The 21,942-nt window shown below is 30.8% G+C and overlaps 7 long non-coding RNA genes across 7 annotated transcripts; 1 reads left to right on the top strand and 6 right to left on the bottom strand.

Moving 5' to 3' along the window:
* Window positions 1–759: 759 nt before the first annotated feature.
* Window positions 760–1,610, bottom strand: LOC121121291 (uncharacterized). The gene is made up of 2 exons (XR_005865395.2): window positions 1,265–1,610; window positions 760–1,202 (listed from the first exon to the last, which is right to left on the bottom strand). It is a non-coding gene; the product is annotated as an uncharacterized lncRNA (long non-coding RNA).
* Window positions 1,611–2,424: 814 nt separating this feature from the next.
* Window positions 2,425–2,581, bottom strand: LOC139905914 (uncharacterized). The gene is made up of 2 exons (XR_011781042.1): window positions 2,540–2,581; window positions 2,425–2,473 (listed from the first exon to the last, which is right to left on the bottom strand). It is a non-coding gene; the product is annotated as an uncharacterized lncRNA (long non-coding RNA).
* Window positions 2,582–5,779: 3,198 nt separating this feature from the next.
* LOC121121290 (uncharacterized) lies at window positions 5,780–6,980 on the bottom strand. Its single transcript, XR_011781041.1, has 2 exons — window positions 6,940–6,980; window positions 5,780–6,875 (listed from the first exon to the last, which is right to left on the bottom strand). It is a non-coding gene; the product is annotated as an uncharacterized lncRNA (long non-coding RNA).
* Window positions 6,981–7,542: 562 nt separating this feature from the next.
* On the bottom strand, window positions 7,543–8,899 carry LOC121121289 (uncharacterized). The gene is made up of 3 exons (XR_005865385.2): window positions 8,623–8,899; window positions 8,048–8,544; window positions 7,543–7,985 (listed from the first exon to the last, which is right to left on the bottom strand). It is a non-coding gene; the product is annotated as an uncharacterized lncRNA (long non-coding RNA).
* A 3,467-nt stretch (window positions 8,900–12,366) lies between these two features.
* On the bottom strand, window positions 12,367–12,646 carry LOC121121288 (uncharacterized). The gene is made up of 2 exons (XR_005865384.2): window positions 12,482–12,646; window positions 12,367–12,415 (listed from the first exon to the last, which is right to left on the bottom strand). It is a non-coding gene; the product is annotated as an uncharacterized lncRNA (long non-coding RNA).
* A 6,691-nt stretch (window positions 12,647–19,337) lies between these two features.
* On the bottom strand, window positions 19,338–20,253 carry LOC139906051 (uncharacterized). Its single transcript, XR_011781251.1, has 3 exons — window positions 20,139–20,253; window positions 19,944–20,084; window positions 19,338–19,882 (listed from the first exon to the last, which is right to left on the bottom strand). It is a non-coding gene; the product is annotated as an uncharacterized lncRNA (long non-coding RNA).
* A 638-nt stretch (window positions 20,254–20,891) lies between these two features.
* On the top strand, window positions 20,892–21,540 carry LOC139905925 (uncharacterized). The gene is made up of 2 exons (XR_011781075.1): window positions 20,892–21,131; window positions 21,187–21,540. It is a non-coding gene; the product is annotated as an uncharacterized lncRNA (long non-coding RNA).
* Window positions 21,541–21,942: the final 402 nt, after the last annotated feature.

The raw sequence follows: 21,942 nt of genomic DNA, 5'->3' as shown, positions 1-21,942 counted from the left end.
GACGGAGCACTTTGCTCGAGAAAAATTACACGTACACCTCTCAATATCACTGAAGTCCTTATGCAGATTAAAAAGACCTCTAACTAAAAAAACAGAAAAAAACCCAATAGAATTGCAGAAAATGTTTAAGAAAAAAATGATATAAATACTAATTTTTTTTAACTCCTCTGCCTTGACTCCAATTATATTATAAAATATTTATAGACCTATTAATTTATCAATATATGATGTAATGTCAAATATATGAGAAGGAAGTTTGGTTTTGTTACAAAAGTATAAAGAGAGCAGAAATATCTATCTATTCAAAAAATATATTATCCAATCTCTTATTGTTCCGTATTTGAATGTAATGTTAAGTAAAAGACTTGATCAATGATAACTATTTAAAAGCAAAAATTGCATTGACATATTATGAACTACTCCAAAATACATACATAAGTAATTACTCGAGAATTTTTTTACACTATCTATTTATTCAAACCACTTTTTGGTGAAACAAAAAGTTTTAATGAACTTTAGCAAAAAGGGATCAATTGAGAGCAGGATAGCCATGAAATGAGTTTGTTATTTAATGTTCCAATTTGCGTTGGAGTGAAATCAATGATAATCTCCTAGTAATAGGATGCATGTATCCACCGTTTTATTACCGTTTTTAAATCCAAAGAATGATTTGATAGAAAATGAAATTTTCTATAAAATAGAGCCCACCCTGAATCCATGTACTTTTGCCACATAAAAACTTTTTTTTCAATGGACAAATTATAATATAAATATTTGTATTTCAAACATATTTCTAAGAAACAAACAAAAACCAAAAATAGTGATATATATTAAAATTGAAAATAGGTGCTTTTTATTCATGGCCTCAAGAAGAAGATATTCATAAAGTTTAAAAATATCTCATTTAATAATTGAAAGTCATAACTTGTAACATAAAAATGCTCTTTATCTTACACAATTTGAAAGAAGGCTTGTAAATGTAGCCACTGCATGAGAGTCTGCAGGCGTTTTCCAAGATAGATTGGATGACAGTTATCCATTAATATTAATGCCTTGTCAGCTTACAAATTTACTATTAGTCAAATAATATGAAATATTCTTCCATTAATGTTGCATTAATAATGTAATTCATTCATTGGGATAACTATATTTGGTTCCGAAATAAGACGAATTGTAAACCTCATTGAGACTGTATCGATTTTCTATATTCCCATAGGCAAAAAAAAAAGGATGAAAATAATGTTTATTTTTATGAACTAGGTACGTTTAATTCCCATGAAGTTATAATTATGGCTGATGAGTGAGGCGGGAGTCTGCAGAGTCATATGTATTTACTCACGGAGTAGGTTTGAAGCACAGATGATATGTATATTTGTCTATGATTGGAAAATACAAATTTTAAAATAGCTGCAGATTAGGAAGGCAGGATCCAACCTGAAAAAACTATTGAAATCATACTTTCGAAATTAAATTTGAATTCTCAGTCCTTGTAATACTAAATAAATATAAACAATTTCATTATAACTACGCACATCTAAAAATAAATTATTCTTAATTAATAGTTTCAGTTTGGAATAATATATTGTGATCTTGGCTCTGAATCCAAACATTTATATATTATACGATCCAATCCATTTGACTCATTGCGCAAATACACTCGACTCTTCTGACTTTATGAATTAATGGCATTAGTATCCAAAGATTAATCGAAGAATAATATTTGATATGAATTAATTATTTGTATGAAACTTACTGTATAATGATTTGGTACAAACAGGAACTGAAGTTGATACTTAATTTTTGAAGAACGAATTCATCAGTTTGATAATATTCTGAACATTTAAGTTAGAAAAACCTTTAATAAATAATTTACTTTGATTTTGAAATGTATACATTTTTTCGGTTTTGAAATATGATACCGAAATGGAAGAGTTGCTTAAAAAAGCAAAGCACGTGATGTTGATATAAAATTACAACCACTAACAATTGTGCAAAGTTCATATGAGTTCACCAAGTTGAATTTATCATTAAAAATGATGTTTTTTACCACAACATGTTGCGTGATTGGAGCTTGTGCTCCTCCCGATAGTATGAGAACTCATTAGCTATGACTTGTAAATGTAGCCACTGCATGGGAGTCTGCAGACGTTCTAGCATTAAAAAGACAGTTCCTAGACTAATGCGAGATTTACATGGTAGATGTTTCAGTTGCAGAAGAGACAACCACCACCGCTCCGAGTGTAGATTCCGAAACAGCACATGTAACAAAATGTGTGAGAACAAGTTTTTTTGTTTTTGTAGATGATCAGAATTATGATTCAGAATCCAAATCTCACTCAAGGACAACGAGAAATTCTAGCCCTGTAGAAACAGCCTCAAGCATTGTTAATAGTACATCATCCATTAAGCACTCCACTCCCCGTCTTACAATATATGAGAGCACTCCCGAATACAGGTGCAAGTGAAAATATCCCTGAAATATGGAAGAAAGAAAATGAAATTAATTACGGCATTCATCACTCCAGATTTACAAGATCACTTTCGTGGCATGATTTAGCGTCACTTAACGTTATTCCAAAAACAATTATATGTAATTCTGTAACCAAAACTCTTTGAGGGACCCGCAAATTATGAATGTCGAGTCCATTTTTCCAGAGTTTCCTCATGTTTTGAATGAGTCAGAGAAACTTGATCCAATGAAAATCTATGTAAAAGAAGATGAGAAAATCAGACGAGTTCATCAACTTACTGCTAGGAAAGCCCTAAAGGATGAATTGGAGTTTATAGTAAAGTCGGAGATACCAACAGGACTCAATAAGTTCGTAGTTCTTCCCATCACAAGAATCTCCAGTAAAACTAAAAACAATCAAGACACTCCTCCAAAAAATCAAAAGCTGGGATCTGGGATGTATTGAAAAGATCACTACTCCATTCGCAAAACAACGGGCTAAGCCCAGCACAGTCTACCAACTGTGATATGGAGTTCCAGAATGTAAATTGAGGGGAGTTGTCTATTGATAGAAGAGCAGAAAATGAGAAATTATATAAATTGTAGAGATTTATCGAATCCCAAGAAGAAGCTATCCTGGGGAAGATTCTTAGATGTTCCTACTTTGTGAAGAACAGTGGAATGGGAGATAATTAAATATTCATACTCCTATTGATTGCATATGACTTATGAGTTCTACTCATTACAATTTCCTATCGTTTGTTGATGTACTTTTGTTTTAAAATTAATAATGAGATACAACGGCACCTATAGACTATACATCTGACGTCCTATATATAAGTGTGGGAACAGGGAAGGAATCACCGCTCAACTGCCACTGGCTTCTAGGATGTGGGTTTTCTGAGGATTTGCTTCAAGTATTCCCTTGAATTTCCATAGATTGTATAACGATGTAATAACATGATTTTAATCAATATTAGTGTCTGAAAATAATCAAACTAGGCATTAAAGGGATACATTGGTGGTAGACAGTAAGGTTTTAAGTCCTTTTATTTCAGGGTCCCATTTTGACGTCCAAATACATTGCAATAGATCACTACATGAAAAAGAGCTTTTCATTATTAGAAAAATGTTTTTTTTTTTAAATTTAGGCCTCCAAAATAGCTGACCTTAACAGTGTTGTTCTCCTCCAAACCATTCTTCAAATTGTCAGGATTGCCATGTTGATTTTCCGTTTCTTTTTTAATACCATGTTCAAATTATACACAATTTTCATCTCTACGTATATGTTCTATGATATCCATAACTTTTCCTCATGGAGTAAACCATTCTCGAGAATTGAAGGAAAATATATTGAGACATCATACTTCCTTCTTGGATAAATATTATCTAAAGTCTCAGGAAAAAGGTTTTACTCGGCAAAGCTAAAGTGTTGTTTCTCACTTTAAACAAACAATATAAGCTTGAGTTTAAATTTTGAAATAGTTTATTTTTGTAGGGTTTTATTGAAAATGGCATAATCTACCTATTTACATTATGCATACCTATGTATTGCTTGATTAAATCAATTGTATAACGTGTATTTCTTTTTTTACTTGAGATATAAGTTTAATTCTGCAAAATGTAATGGACTTACATACAAATTATCAAACTTGCTTTACAATCAACTTTATGATTACTTGTTTTGGTTAGTACAAGTACTTGGTTGGATCTATATATATATATATATATATATTAGTATATTGTACATAGCTATATATGCCATGGCCCATTGGTATATACTAAATCATATATTTATATAAATCTGATATCCTTTAAAAATATCTAATATAATATCCATTTTGATATAATGAATATAAATATTACAGAATAACTAGTGAAAAAAAAATTGAAATTATATTTTGTAGAAAAGGAAATTAAATGAAAAAAATCAATAAAAATTAAATTAAATCTTCAGTTGTTAAGAGGAAGTCAAGCTCTTTGGATCATTTTCCTCTGAATGGAGGGTGTGCTTCTGAAGACTTTTTCTTCAGGATTCTCTCTTTAGAGAGGTCTCTTAATAGACTCAAGTTCAATATAAGTAATTTTTTATTGGGCCTTCCTCAACTCCACTTTGTGAGTGAAGGAAGTGAGCTCCATATTAAACTTTTGGTTAATTTAGTTTATTTTCTGAAGTTTTATTTCTCCTTGGCCCTTCTATTTGGGGATTTGGATCTGGAGAGTGAGACACCTTCTTAATAGTAACTCAACAACAAAGTTATAAAAGCTACGGCGTTGTGTTTGGGGTTCACAACTCAATACGTCCCCCGTTGTATAAGAAAACTGTTATTTTGCGTGTTCTCATTCGAAGGCTTTAACTCTCTAGAATATGATTCGGCTCAAGAAGTTTTTTTTTTTTTCCCATAATAAACCTAATAAGAGAAGGAAAAATCTGTATAGTTTCAAGTAAAACTTTTCAATGATGTTAGCAAATTTAATTAATGACTTCAAGTGATGATAGGATCTGAAGTCATTTGTGTTTCTAAAGAAGTCTTTATTAATAATTTTATTGACATGAATACAAGATCACAACTCTAAACTTTAAACTTTAAAATGAGTAATTTTCACATTTTATGATTAATATGCTTAAGTATTTATCCCTTATCCTCTCATGAAAATATGTCCTTGAATTTCTTAGAAGGTTTTTATAACTTCGACAGACATGTTCGAGAAAAATGATATAGATACTAATTTTTTTTAACTCCTCTGCCTTGACTCCAATTATATTATAAAATATTTATAGACCTATTAATTTATCAATATATGATGTAATGTCGAATATATGAGAAGGAAGTTTGGTTTTGTTACAAAAGTATAAAGAGAGCAGAAATATCTATCTATTCAAAAAATATATTATCCAATCTCTAATTGTTCGGTATTTGAATGTAATGTTAAGTAAAAGACTTGATCAATGATAACTATTTAAAAGCAAAAATTGCATTGACATATTATGAACTACTCCAAAATACATACATAAGTAATTACTCGAGAATTTTTTTTTACACTATCTATTTATTCAAACCACTTTTTGGTGAAACAAAGAGCAAAAAGGGATCAATTGAGAGCAGGATAGCCATGAAATGAGTTTGTTATTTAATGTTCCAATTTGCGTTGGAGTGAAATCAATGATAATCTCCTAGTAATAGGTCAAGGGTGCATGTATCCACCGTTTTATTACCGTTTTTAAATCCAAAGAATGATTTGATTTAGAAAATGAAATTCCTATAAAATAGAGCCCACCCTGAATCCATGTACTTTTGCCACATAAAAACTTTTTTTTAAATGGACAAATTATAATATAAATATTTGTATTTCAAACATATTTCTAAGAAACAAACAAAAACCAAAAATAGTGATATATAATTAAAATTGAAAATAGGTGCTTTTTATTCATGGCCTCAAGAAGAAGATATTCATAAAGTTTAAAAATATCTCATTTAATAATTGAAAGTCATAACTTGTAACATAAAAATGCTCTTTATCTTACACAATTTGAAAGAAGGCTTGTAAATGTAGCCACTGCATGAGAGTCTGCAGGCGTTTTCCAAGATAGATTGGATGACAGTTATCCATTAATATTAATGCCTTGTCAGCCTACAAATTTACTATTAGTCAAATAATATGAAATATTCTTCCATTAATGTTGCATTAATAATGTAATTCATTCATTGGGATAACTATATTTGGTTCCGAAATAAGACGAATTGTAAACCTCATTGAGACTGTATCGATTTTCTATATTCCCATAGGAAAAAAAAAAGGATGAAAATAATGTTTATTTTTATGAACTAGGTACGTTTAATTCCCATGAAGTTATAATTATGGCTGATGAGTGAGGCGGGAGTCTGCAGAGTCATATGTATTTACTCACGGAGTAGGTTTGAAGCACAGATGATATGTATATTTGTCTATGATTGGAAAATACAAATTTTAAAATAGCTGCAGATTAGGAAGGCAGGATCCAACCTGAAAAAACTATTGAAATCATACTTTCGAAATTAAATTTGAATTCTCAGTCCTTGTAATACTAAAAAAAATATAAACAATTTCATTATAACTACGCACATCTAAAAATAAATTATTCTTAATTAATAGTTTCAGTTTGGAATAATATATTGTGATCTTGGCTCTGAATCCAAACATTTATATTATACGACTCCAATCCATTTGACTCATTGCGCAAATACACTCGACTCTTCTGACTTTATGAATTAATGGCATTAGTATCCAAAGATTAATCGAAGAATAATATTTGATATGAATTAATTATTTGTATGAAACTTACTGTATAATGATTTGGTACAAACAGGAACTGAAGTTGATACTTAATTTTTGAAGAACGAATTCATCAGTTTGATAATATTCTGAACATTTAAGTTAGAAAAACCTTTAATAAATAATTTACTTTGATTTTGAAATGTATACATTTTTTCGGTTTTGAAATATGATACCGAAATGGAAGAGTTGCAAAAAAGCAAAGCACGTGATGTTGATATAAAATTACAACCACTAACAATTGTGCAAAGTATGATTGTAAATGTAGCCACTGCATGGGAGTCTGCAGACGTTCTCCAAGATACATTGGTTTACATTAATATTAATGCCTTGTCAGCCTACAAGAAAGGACAAAAGGTCAATAGCATTAAAAAGACAGTTCCTAGACTAATGCGAGATTTACATGGTAGATGTTTCAGTTGCAGAAGAGACAACCACCACCGCTCCGAGTGTAGATTCCGAAACAGCACATGTAACAAAATGTGTGAGAACAAGTCATGTTTTTTTGTTTTTTGTAGATGATCAGAATTATGATTCAGAATCCAAATCTCACTCAAGGACAACGAGAAATTCTAGCCCTGTAGAAACAGCCTCAAGCATTGTTAATAGTACATCATCCATTAAGCACTCCACTCCCCGTCTTACAATATATGAGAGCACTCCCGAATATCCCTGAAATATGGAAGAAAGAAAATGAAATTAATTACGGCATTCATCACTCCAGATTTACAAGATCACTTTCGTGGCATGATTTAGCGTCACTTAACGTTATTCCAAAATATTTTCTAGAAACAATTATATGTAATTCTGTAACCAAAACTCTTTGAGGGACCCGCAAATTATGAATGTCGAGTCCATTTTTCCAGAGTTTCCTCATGTTTTGAATGAGTCAGAGAAACTTGATCCAATGAAAATCTATGTAAAAGAAGATGAGAAAATCAGACGAGTTCATCAACTTACTGCTAGGAAAGCCCTAAAGGATGAATTGGAGTTTATAGTAAAGTCGGAGATACCAACAGGACTCAATAAGTTCGTAGTTCTTCCCATCACAAGAATCTCCAGTAAAACTAAAAACAATCAAGACACTCCTCCAAAAAATCAAAAGCTGGGATCTGGGATGTATTGAAAAGATCACTACTCCATTCGCAAAAAAACGGGCTAAGCCCAGCACAGTCTACCAACTGTGATATGGAGTTCCAGAATGTAAATTGAGGGGAGTTGTCTATTGATAGAAGAGCAGAAAATGAGAAATTATATAAATTGTAGAGATTTATCGATACTTACCTCTTTCAGAATCCCAAGAAGAAGCTATCCTGGGGAAGATTCTTAGATGTTCCTACTTTGTGAAGAACAGTGGAATGGGAGATAATTAAATATTCATACTCCTATTGATTGCATATGACTTATGAGTTCTACTCATTACAATTTCCTATCGTTTGTTGATGTATTTTTGTTTTAAAATTAATAATGAGATACAACGGCACCTATAGACTATACATCTGACGTCCTATATATAAGTGTGGGAACAGGGAAGGAATCACCGCTCAACTGCCACTGGCTTCTAGGATGTGGGTTTTCTGAGGATTTGCTTCAAGTATTCCCTTGAATTTCCATAGATTGTATAACGATGTAATAACATGATTTTAATCAATATTAGTGTCTGAAAATAATCAAACTAGGCATTAAAGGGATACATTGGTGGTAGACAGTAAGGTTTTAAGTCCTTTTATTTCAGGGTCCCATTTTGACGTCCAAATACATTGCAATAGATCACTACTTTCCTTAATATTCATAAAAAGAGCTTTTCATTATTAGAAAAATGTTTCTTTTTTTAAATTTAGGCCTCCAAAATAGCTGACCTTAACAGTGTTGTTCTCCTCCAAACCATTCTTCAAATTGTCAGGATTGCCATGTTGATTTTCCGTTTTTTTTAATACCATGTTCAAATTATACACAATTTTCATCTCTACGTATATGTTCTATGATATCCATAACTTTTCCTCATGGAGTAAACCATTCTCGAGAATTGAAGGAAAATATATTGAGACATCATACTTCCTTCTTGGATAAATATTATCTAAAGTCTCAGGAAAAAGGTTTTACTCGGCAAAGCTAAAGTGTTGTTTCTCACTTTAAACAAACAATATAGCTTGAGTTTAAATTTTGAAATAGTTTATTTTTGTAGGGTTTTATTGAAAATGGCATAATCTACCTATTTACATTATGCATACCTATGTATTGCTTGATTAAATCAATTGTATAACGTGTATTTCTATTCTACTCAATCATTTATAATTTTTTTTTTTTTTTTTACATGAGATATAAGTTTAATTCTGTAAAATGTAATGGACTTACATACAAATTATCAAACTTGCTTTACAATCAACTTTATGATTACTTGTTTTGGTTAGTACAAGTACTTGGTTGGATCTATATATATATATATATATATATTAGTATATTGTACATAGCTATATATGCCATGGCCCATTGGTATATACTAAATCATATATTTATATAAATCTGATATCCTTTAAAAATATCTAATATAATATCCATTTTGATATAATGAATATAAATATTACAGAATAACTAGTGAAAAAAAAATTGAAATTATATTTTGTAGAAAAGGAAATTAAATGAAAAAAATCAATAAAAATTAAATTAAATCTTCAGTTGTTAAGAGGAAGTCAAGCTCTTTGGATCATTTTCCTCTGAATGGAGGGTGTGCTTCTGAAGACTTTTTCTTCAGGATTCTCTCTTTAGAGAGGTCTCTTAATAGACTCAAGTTCAATATAAGTAATTTTTTATTGGGCCTTCCTCAACTCCACTTTGTGAGTGAAGGAAGTGAGCTCCATATTAAACTTTTGGTTAATTTAGTTTATTTTCTGAAGTTTTATTTCTCCTTGGCCCTTCTATTTGGGGATTTGGATCTGGAGAGTGAGACACCTTCTTAATAGTAACTCAACAACAAAGTTATAAAAGCTACGGCGTTGTGTTTGGGGTTCACAACTCAATACGTCCCCGTTGTATAAGAAAACTGTTATTTTGCGTGTTCTCATTCGAAGGCTTTAACTCTCTAGAATATGATTCGGCTCAAGAAGTTTTCTTTTTTTTTTCCCATAATAAACCTAATAAGAGAAGGAAAAATCTGTATGTTTCAAGTAAAACTTTTCAATGATGTTAGCAAATTTAATTAATGACTTCAAGTGATGATAGGATCTGAAGTCATTTGTGTTTCTAAAGAAGTCTTTATTAATAATTTTATTGACATGAATACAAGATCCAAACTCTAAACTTTAAAATGAGTAATTTTCACATTTTATGATTAATATGCTTAAGTATTTATCCCTTATCCTCTCATGAAAATATGTCCTTGAATTTCTTAGAAGGTTTTTATAACTTCGACAGACATGTTCGAGAAAAAAATGATATAAATACTAATTTTTTTTAACTCCTCTGCCTTGACTCCAATTATATTATAAAATATTTATAGACCTATTAATTTATCAATATATGATGTAATGTCGAATATATGAGAAGGAAGTTTGGTTTTGTTACAAAAGTATAAAGAGAGCAGAAATATCTATCTATTCAAAAAATATATTATCCAATCTCTAATTGTTCGGTATTTGAATGTAATGTTAAGTAAAAGACTTGATCAATGATAACTATTTAAAAGCAAAAATTGCATTGACATATTATGAACTACTCCAAAATACATACATAAGTAATTACTCGAGAATTTTTTTTTTTACACTATCTATTTATTCAAACCACTTTTTGGTGAAACAAAAAGTTTTAATGAACTTTAGCAAAAAGGGATCAATTGAGAGCAGGATAGCCATGAAATGAGTTTGTTATTTAATGTTCCAATTTGCGTTGGAGTGAAATCAATGATAATCTCCTAGTAATAGGTCAAGGGTGCATGTATCCACTGTTTTATTATACTTTTTTAAATACAAAGAATGATTTGATAGAAAATGAAATTCCTATAAAATAGAGCCCACCCTGAATCCATGTACTTTTGCCACATTAAAAACTTTTTTTAAATGGACAAATTATAATATAAATATTTGTATTTCAAACATATTTCTAAGAAACAAACAAAAACCAAAAATAGTGATATATAATTAAAATTGAAAAATTCATAAAGTTTAAAAATATCTCATTTAATAATTGAAAGTCATAACTTGTAACATAAAAATGCTCTTTATCTTACACAATTTGAAAGAAGGCTTGTAAATGTAGCCACTGCATGAGAGTCTGCAGGCGTTTTCCAAGATAGATTGGATGACAGTTATCCATTAATATTAATGCCTTGTCAGCCTACAAATTTACTATTAGTCAAATAATATGAAATATTCTTCCATTAATGTTGCATTAATAATGTAATTCATTCATTGGGATAACTATATTTGGTTCCGAAATAAGACGAATTGTAAACCTCATTGAGACTGTATCGATTTTCTATATTCCCATAGGAAAAAAAAGGATGAAAATAATGTTTATTTTTATGAACTAGGTACGTTTAATTCCCATGAAGTTATAATTATGGCTGATGAGTGAGGCGGGAGTCTGCAGAGTCATATATGTATATTTGTCTATGATTGGAAAATACAAATTTTAAAATAGCTGCAGATTAGGAAGGCAGGATCCAACCTGAAAAAACTATTGAAATCATACTTTCGAAATTAAATTTGAATTCTCAGTCCTTGTAATACTAAATAAATATAAACAATTTCATTATAACTACGCACATCTAAAAATAAATTATTCTTAATTAATAGTTTCAGTTTGGAATAATATATTGTGATCTTGGCTCTGAATCCAAACATTTATATTATACGACTCCAATCCATTTGACTCATTGCGCAAATACACTCGACTCTTCTGACTTTATGAATTAATGGCATTAGTATCCAAAGATTAATCGAAGAATAATATTTGATATGAATTAATTATTTGTATGAAACTTACTGTATAATAATTTACTTTGATTTTGAAATGTATACATTTTTTCGGTTTTGAAATATGATACCGAAATGGAAGAGTTGCTTAAAAAAGCAAAGCACGTGATGTTGATATAAAATTACAACCACTAACAATTGTGCAAAGTTCATATGAGTTCACCAAGTTGAATTTATATTAAAAATGATGTTTTTTACCACAACATGCTGATTGACTTGTGCTCCTAAAGTATGAGAACTCATTAGCTATGACTTGTAAATGTAGCCACTGCATGGGAGTCTGCAGACGTTCTCCAAGATACATTGGTTTACATTAATATTAATGCCTTGTCAGCCTACAAGAAAGGACAAAAGGTCAATAGCATTAAAAAGACAGTTCCTAGACTAATGCGAGATTTACATGGTAGATGTTTCAGTTGCAGAAGAGACAACCACCACCGCTCCGAGTGTAGATTCCGAAACAGCACATGTAACAAAATGTGTGAGAACAAGTCATGTTTTTTTGTTTTTGTAGATGATCAGAATTATGATTCAGAATCCAAATCTCACTCAAGGACAACGAGAAATTCTATGTAGAAACAGCCTCAAGCATTGTTAATAGTACATCATCCATTAAGCACTCCACTCCCCGTCTTACAATATATGAGAGCACTCCCGAATACAGGTGCAAGTGAAAATATCCCTGAAATATGGAAGAAAGAAAATGAAATTAATTACGGCATTCATCACTCCAGATTTACAAGATCACTTTCGTGGCATGATTTAGCGTCACTTAACGTTATTCCAAAATATTTTCTAGAAACAATTATATGTAATTCTGTAACCAAAACTCTTTGAGGGACCCGCAAATTATGAATGTCGAGTCCATTTTTCCAGAGTTTCCTCATGTTTTTAATGAGTCAGAGAAACTTGATCCAATGAAAAATATCACTAATAAAATTGGAATGTTCGGAATTGGAATTAATTATGTAATTTGTATGCAATACCAAATTTATCATGTAAATTCGATTTTTAATTTGTTGTTCTAGCTTGAACGTCTTGAAGACTATAGATTCATAATTACAAGGACGTCATACAAAAAAAACTCCAATCCTCTTTGTAACTCCTTACATTTTTACCACTATTATTAGCGATCCAGGATTTAATAGCAATAGCCAATAATATATCTCGAACTTCATCACGATACAACTTGACATGTTTCTAAATTAATTAAAATAATAAATACGTAGTTAGTAGTTACAGGTTACTTATTTTTATATGATTATGAATTCTGATATGTTTACTCCTCAAGAATGAAATAATAATGATGACAGCTTATATTACTAGTTTTTTGTAATAAAGATTGCCAAATACGAAAAGCTACCTGCTGTAAAAGACATAAAATATTCCTGTTAGTGAATAAGTAAGGGTGATAATTTTGGTAAGAATAGAAAAGCGTGCGAGGAGAAGAGAAGAAATACTTATGGCATCATTGATTAAATAATATACATCTTCTTTTATCAATCAAGAACGTTATCATTCCCGCCATTATTATTCAATATTAATATAATATTAAATGGGGATAGTCGATAGAGAACTGAATAAAATGCCTAAAATAACGTCGCCTTCTGTCTGGATTTATGAAAATGGAGGCCCATGAATTTGGAAAATACTTATAGGATAAGAAACAGATAGTTTGTCGGATTTCTCGATATAAATGTGCCTTTAGTCCCCTGTCCAGAATTACACGCCACTCATTATCCTCATCTCATATCAAGAGCATGGATATTCATCTAAAAAATCAAGTTAATGATGAATACATCAAGTCAAACTTTAACTCTGATCTCACAAGGATGCTTATTGCATGTAATATAACCTTATCCATTGCTAATCATCTACGTTCAAAAAATTTATGGAGAAATACACGGGTAGACCTATCCCTTCCCGAGGAACAACCATTATTAAATTAATAGAGGATGTTGGTACTGATGTCATTTATAGAAATACATATAAATTTGTTTTGAGTCATCCACACGAAATGACGATCAAGTTATCAGTAAAAAGTATAAAATATTTACTAATTTCGAAATGGAACTCTGAATTTTGTACTATCGAACAGTAAGTATTGATTTTTTTTTTAAATCTAACCCTAAAAATATGATTCTATTTTAGCTAAACATATCAAGAATTATGATACACAACTCATTAAATAGCAAAAACAACTGCTTAAATGGTTACAACAACGGGGGTAGTAGCTTTGGATGGTTCGCAACTAGTTTGTCTGAGACTATTTTCTTCACTTAAAGACTTGGGTATGATAATTAGGTTTTCCAATATTACTTAGCCAATAAATATTACTTTTTTATCAGTTAAGGCTTAGTTATGGTTGATAGGCTCCAAGAAATGGTGTTCAGAAAACTCATAAAAGGAAAAACAACTGTTTAAATGGTCACAACAACGGGGGTAGTTACATTGGGTGTAGCATTATAATTAGTAATTGTGTATATCCTTCATGATAATAGTATGTTGTTATATAAGCATACCTTAATAACAGGGGAAAATATTTTTTGATGCTCTTAATAAGGAGTAATATCGCCAGACATTACTACATAATTAGCTTTTGCTCTAAATCTTTAAGATGAATTTATTTCTAACATTTTTTTATTAATATATTTATTGTCTAATTTTATGATTTTGACATTTACTTTATTATTAATAATTAGTTAGATCTCATCGGTAGAGATATATCTATCCTGTGCACAATTGTATATAGCAACTTCTACATGAAGAAGAGGGGTGATTATCTTTTTGATTAAACTCCACGTCTCGCTTGTGTATTGCAACCTAAAGTTATGACATATTTAACTGAATTCCGATGTTAGAACAAGAAAAAATTATCTGGATCAATCTATTATTTCAATATTCTTTATTTATAATTTATTATTATTAATAGTTATATGATTTTAATTGTTTAATTTTGTATATTTAACTTAAATGTTTAATGGTTTATTTTTTAGTATGTAGATTATATTTCATTAAAGCCTTATTTTTTAAACTTTGAGCTTCAAATATATTTCAAATACTCTACTTTGTCGTTTCATTAGCTATTATTCTGAGAATAAGGTTCATAATGAATTACAATTTCATGGAGTGTGACGTTTTCAAATCTACTGTAACGGATAAAAACGTCGAAGTCAATTATACGTAGTATATCTTCATTAAACATTTTGCTAATAAATACATTCGTTATACCCTCAAAAATCATAATAAAGCAGGCAGATGATAATCACATAAGTATTTTAAACAATGATACCATATGTCTTTTTTCCCCCTCCTCCTCGCACGCGTTTTTCTCTACAATATTATCAACTATAGTTATGACATATTTAAGTGGATTCCGATGTCAGAACAAGAAAATATTATTTGGATCAATCTATTATTTCAATATTCTGTATATATTGTTATTAGTTATATGATTCCAATTGTTTAATTTTGTATATTTAACATAAATGTATGATGGTATATTTTTTTATTATGTAGATTATATTTCATTAAAGCCTTCTTTTTTAAACTTGGAACTTCAAATATATTTCGAAATACTCTACTTTGTCGTTTCATTAGCTATTATTCTGAGAATAAGGATCATAATGAATTAGAATTTCTTTTATAAGATTGCAAAGAAGAAATGAAGGTTAATATAAATACAAGGTTACACCTAAGGTTGTTGGAATCGTTGAAACAGAGAGAATTTGATTGGTTGAAAGACATTATATAAAAAAAGGAATAAAACACGTTGTTACCCTTGCACCTTCTAAACAACTTTTCCTCAGTATTGTACTAATCATCAGCAAAGCAACTTCCCCAAACTGGTATCTCACGTGCATCACCATCATGCCATTTTTGCAGTTTCTTGTGCCCATCTCGTTTTTTTATGGGAAGTAATCCGCCACTCCAAAACCTCCCATCACATCAACAACTTAAAAGTCTTCAAGAAACACAAGATTCAAGGAATAGAATAAAAGAAGAGGTGGAAGAAAATTATATTTTTGTTGCGCTAGATGAGACAAGAGATCATCAAGGGAGGTCAATGAGGGCAATTTTGATTGGCCCTTTGGACAGACATTTCTGTGGGAGACCTTAACTTATTGTCATAGGGTTGTTGGAATCGTTGAAAAAAAAAGAACTTGATTGGTTGAAAGAGATTATATAAAAGAGGAATAAAACGCGTTGGTACGCTTGCATTTTCTGAAAAAATAATCCTAAGAATTGTACTAATCATCAGCAAAGCAACTTCCCCTTACTGCTCTCTCACGTGCATCATCATCATCCGGAAGAAAACTTGCCTTTTTTAATGGGTTTCTAACAACGGAGGTACTGATGTGTGGAATTATGATTTGGAAAATAAAAGTATATCTTGTCGTTGTGCGGTTTCTCGTGCCCCTCTTGTTCTTTTTTGGGAAGTAATCCGCCACTCCAAAACCTCTCATCACATCAACAACTTAAAAGTCTTCAAGAAACACGAGATTCAAGGAGACGAAGGAGAATTAAACAGTTTATAATTCCATTTGGATGTAGCAAAGTTATTTGTGTCGTGTAACATCCCTTTAAATGTTCTGGATCATCCAAAAGAGAGTATTTACTGCTTCCATGAAATTCCCCTCCCTCCATCACCAATTATAATAAGATAGGGAACTTGGTTAAAAGCAGTGGAGTACTACTACCATCACTTTGACGTCTTCAGAGAATATTTAAACAGCCTTGATGATGATTTGGCAGCCACCAGAAGAGCACAAGAAGTAATTAATAATGATTCCTTAAGAGAAGAAGTCGTATTGATACAGGAAAATTTTCGTCAAATACCTTTGGCAATAACTGTGCTTGAATAAAGATTGCCTCTTTATACCAGCCTAACCATAGTAGAAAATCTGACTCAAGATTGGAAGGAAGATCCACTCAAGACCAAGTTAAAAGAAGTACTTCAAAAGAAACCTGGCTACACAAAATTAAAAGACCTCTCAACAAGTGACAACCTTGTATACAAAAATATTGTCAATTGGGATGCTGAGAGAGTCTTTAATATGATGAATATCATCAATACGAAAAGGAAGTCCAAACGAAGTACTAAGAAATTGAGGGAATTATTGATCACCAAATGGAATGAATGTTTTGTTATCATTTAATTGTCAACACTTGTCAATCAGTATTAACAATATTTTTAAAATAATTAGTTACTTAATTGCCTCATTTCTATTATTAAGATTTCGTGTCAAAGTTATCTATTCATCGTTTGTGGCCACTAAGAAGTTATGACTGAGTACACTTCCAATAATGATTGGTTTGATGTTCTCTAACTAATAATATATTTTGTCTTGCATAAATTTACAGCATATAATATCCATTTATAAAGTTATTTATAGGGAAGTTATATATTAATAATATACAACAATATCTCTTCCTTCATGTGTAAATAAATGAATAATTTAAGTTAAAGATATATTCTAAACGATACCCTTTTAATTGGATTGGAATCGATATTTACTTTGAACTCTTGATCCAGCAACAGATACAATTGCACCGCTGGTATATGTAGCTATTATATTTTTGAAGTAACTTCCATGGACATTCAATGCATCGATAGGAAATTTATTCAGTTCAAATTTTTGAATAGAGTTGATGATCGAAATAGAGTTTTCTTTAAGACACCTGCATACTCTTGCATAGTGGCCTCTCTCACAACATCTTGTGCATTCGACGCTTTTGTAAGGCAAACTTTCCCCTTCTTATGAAAAAATTGGATACCACACGTGTCTACAAAATCTTTCTTGGCTCTTGTTCCAGGATCTCCTACAGCTTTGACTTCTTCTATATATATTGAATCCTCATGACTTTTTATTTGCGTTAACACCCTTTGATACTAAATAATTTAGACTATTTTGATTATTCTTTGCCGTTTCTACTATTCTCCATTAATATATACTTCACATATTTTATTTGCATCATCAAATAATCTTAATCGTGCTTCTCTATACATCGGGACTCTGGTCAATTTTTTCGACGTCATTCTTGAATGTTCTTTCAAATAGAAGTTATATGCTTGTATCTAAGGTCTAACGATGATTGTATATACTTTTTAAGCACTACCGAATACGCGATGTAATGATGGGTTTGATGATCTCTAATTATATTTGGTCTTACGAGTAATAAGGAAATTGGGAGTGAGGCTTGAAGTATTCAAGATGTATTATCGTCCATATTTACAGTACATCATGAATTCAAACTTATTAATGGAATTGATATTAGTGATAAAAACTATATATAGTAGCGATTCGTGCGTTATAGGCATTAAGGACACTAAAGGACTCTTAATAAGGAAAGGGTTTACTTAAAGTAGGACTTGACTTTAGAAGGATTGAACACGAAGAGTTTCAATGTACGATTTTTGGGTGGATAATATATTTTTTGTACAATATATTTTGTCTTACATAATTTTACTAAATATAATATGCATTTATATATAGTTATTTATACGGAAATTATATATTAATAATATACAAGACGTCCCTTAGGATGATTTCTATTCTAGGGGTTCACACATTACCGTTGCTTCATTGCATAATATGATACTTAACTTATTCATCGCGAAGTATAAGTATTTCGACCAAATTTAAGACTTTTTCCATAGACTTAGATTGTCGAGACCGATTTTTCTTCATCTAAGTGGTTTTACGTTCCCATGTAAGGAATGGACATCTAAATTTGCAATGCAAAAATTATTATAGTTTTCATTTAATTGACACACATGCTATTTACGATTCGTTATATCCACTTGTATATTGATATCCGTGACCAAAGTTTTATATTATGACAATTAATATTTAATACTATTTGTATCATAAATTATAACTAACATTAAGACATTTTATTGAAAATATTATTTCGATTTAATAGTATCAAGTAAAGCTATATTTTGGTGAAGGAAAGCTTCTATATATAGTAAATTTTCAGATAAGTTGTAGTGCTAAAAAAATCATAATTGAGATATCTTATAAGTATGTTCGAAATTACCCATAGGCCATCAAGTATGATTTATGAATAAAGGTTTGTTTATGTTGAAATAGTATTTGCGGGCGCGCTTGCGCAAAACATGATTCTCACAACCCTAGCTATACCTATAGTTGATAATATTGTAGAGAAAAACGCGTGCAAGGAGGAGGGGGGAAAAAGACATATGGTATCATTGTTTAAAATACTGATGTGATTATCATCTGCCTGCTTTATTATGATTTTTGAGGGTATAACGAATGTATTTATTAGCAAAATGTTTAATGAAGATATACTACGTATAATTGACTTCGACGTTTTTTATCTGTTACAGTAGATTTGAAAACGTCACACTCCATGAAATTGTAATTCATTATGAACCTTATTCTCAGAATAATAGCTAATGAAACGACAAAGTAGAGTATTTGAAATATATTTGAAGCTCAAAGTTTAAAAAAGAAGGGTTTAATTAAATATAATCCACATACTAAAAAATAAACCATTAAACATTTAAGTTAAATATACAAAATTAAACAATTAAAATCATACAACTATTAATAATAATAAAATTATATACAGAATATTGAAATAATAGATTGATCCAGATAATTTTTTCTTGTTCTAACATCGGAATTCAGTTAAATATGTCATAACTTTAGGTTGCAATACACAAGCGAGACGTGGAGTTTAATCAAAAAAATAATCACCCCTCTTCTTCATGTGGAAGTTGCTATATACAATTGTGCACAGGATAGATATATCTCTACCGATGAGATCTAACTAATTATTAATAATAAAGTAAATGTCAAAATCATAAAATTAGACAATAAATATATTAATAAAAAAATGTTAAAAATAAATTAATCGTAAAGATTTAGAGCAAAAGCTAATTATGTAGTAATGTCCGGCGATATTACTCCCTATTAAGAGCATCAAAAAAGATTTCCCCTCGTTATTTAGGTATGCTTATATAACAACATACTATTATCATGAAGGATATACACAATTGTTAATTATAATGCAACACCCAATGTAACTACCCTCGTTGTTGTGACCATTTAAACAGTTGTTTTGTCTTTTATGAGTTTTCTGAACACCACTTCTTGGAGCCCATCAACCATAGCTAAGCCTTAAGTGATAAAAAAGTAATATTTATTGACTATGTAATATTGGAAACCTAATTATCATACCCAAGTCTTAAAGCGAAGTAAGTAGTCTCAGACAAACTAGTTGCAAACCATCCAAAGCTACTACCCCCCGTTGTTGTGACCATTTAAGCAGTTGTTTTTGCCCTTTACTGAGTTGTGTATCATAATTCTTGATATGTTTAGCTAAAATAGAATCATATTTTATGGTTAGATTTTTTAAAAAAATTGAATACTTACTGTGAGATAGTACAAAATTCAGAGTTCCATTTCGATATTCGTAAATACTTTTTACTGATAACTTGATCGTCATTTGGTGTGGATGACTCAAAACATTTTTATATGTATTTCTATAAATGACCTCCATTAATTTAATGATGGTTCCTCGGGAAGGGATATGTTTACCCTTGTATTTCTCCATAAATTTTTTGAACGTAGATGATTAGCAATGGATAAGGTTATATTACATGCAATAAGCATCGTTGTGAGATCAGAGTTAAAGTCTGACTTGATGTATTCATCGTGTTAAATTGATTTTATAGATGAATATCCATGCTCTTGATATGAAATGAGAATAATGAGTGGCGTGTAATTCTAGACAGGGTACTAAAGGCACATTTATATCGACAAATCCGACAAACCATCTGTTTCTCATCCAGCAAGTATTTTCCAAATTCCTAGGCCTCCATTTTCAGAAATCCAGACAGAAGGCGACTTTATTTTTAACATTTTATTCAGTTCTCTATCGACTATCCCCATCTAATATTATTATATTAATATTGAATAATAAAGGCGGGAATGATAACGTTCATGATTGATAGAAGATGTATATTATTTAATCAATGATGCCATAAGTATTTCTTCTCTTCTCCTCGCACGCTTTTGTATTCTTACCAAAATTATCACCCTTAGCTATACCATAACACGTGTATGACTGATGTTTGACTTCCACCACGCTTTTATTATTGACATCATAGTAAATGAGGGGTTGCGTCTATTTTTCTTGCCGATCATTCGGTACAATGAGCCACAACAGTCTGGTGTTAGGATCCATCTGTGGCCAAACAAAGAGAGAACCCCCGGACTTGATACTGCCTGGCTGAAATCCATTCCAAGAGAAACAGATCTGAAGAAGACAGATTAGACACCATCCAAAAGTACAAAGCTGTGTTCCCTGCATTTCATCTGTGAGTCTAAAAGAAGTCAGACCCTTGGCAAGGTTCTAAAGAAGAGGTAAGACAGCTGTTCACTTTTGATGCGTATGCTAATAACTGTCCTTCTTTTACAGGTACCTCAAACCAGATGTAGTACCATTCCTATGGCCAAACTGCCCCAACTAACTCTCAACTTCAAAAGCATCATCAAGGCCAACTCAAGCTGCGACCACATCACGTAGAGCTCAACAGTTCAATGACCTACTACAGCATATGGAATTTGAACTCTTGAATGAGGAGTCAGTCCTCTTTGTTGAAGAACTTGGTGACAAATTGGCGTAAGAAGATGGTTGACTTATCTAGCTAACTACCAGATGATTTCGTGCCTTTTTTTTTAAATTCTTTTTGGATGAAAGGTTGTGTTATGCAATAAAGGTAACGATGTGTTTCATTTAAATAAAATTATGCAGATAAAAGATAAATTTTAATTCTTGGCAGAAATTTCGTGTCCCATAGTGTCATTATTCTTACATTCTTGAGGAGAGAACACATCATGCGAATAGATTTAGGTATTGAGTAGCTACGTGACTGTAAACCCGACGATTCATCTTCAACCATATATTATTAAAGCAAATTTGTCTCTTAGTCATCGCCTAATAACTCCGTGCATTGCAGGGTACTGCCCCTAGTTTATTTATATTTTGAGGCTAAATATCATTGAGGAAAATTTATTTAAGGCGAAAGTACCTAGCACCTAGGATATTAATCCACAATCCCAGAAGAATTCATTCAACACAAGAAGAGGTAGCATATTATTATGTATTGTATATTTGATATGACTGATTCAAATGAGAAACCCCACTTATTGTCACAGAGGTATTAAAAACTTA

This window comes from Lepeophtheirus salmonis, chromosome 7, assembly GCF_016086655.4.
Source record: "Lepeophtheirus salmonis chromosome 7, UVic_Lsal_1.4, whole genome shotgun sequence".
Classification (NCBI taxonomy): Eukaryota; Metazoa; Arthropoda; class Copepoda; order Siphonostomatoida; family Caligidae; genus Lepeophtheirus; species Lepeophtheirus salmonis.
The sequence above is the reverse complement of the archived record's forward strand: the minus strand, read 5'-3'. Positions and strand labels throughout refer to the sequence as shown.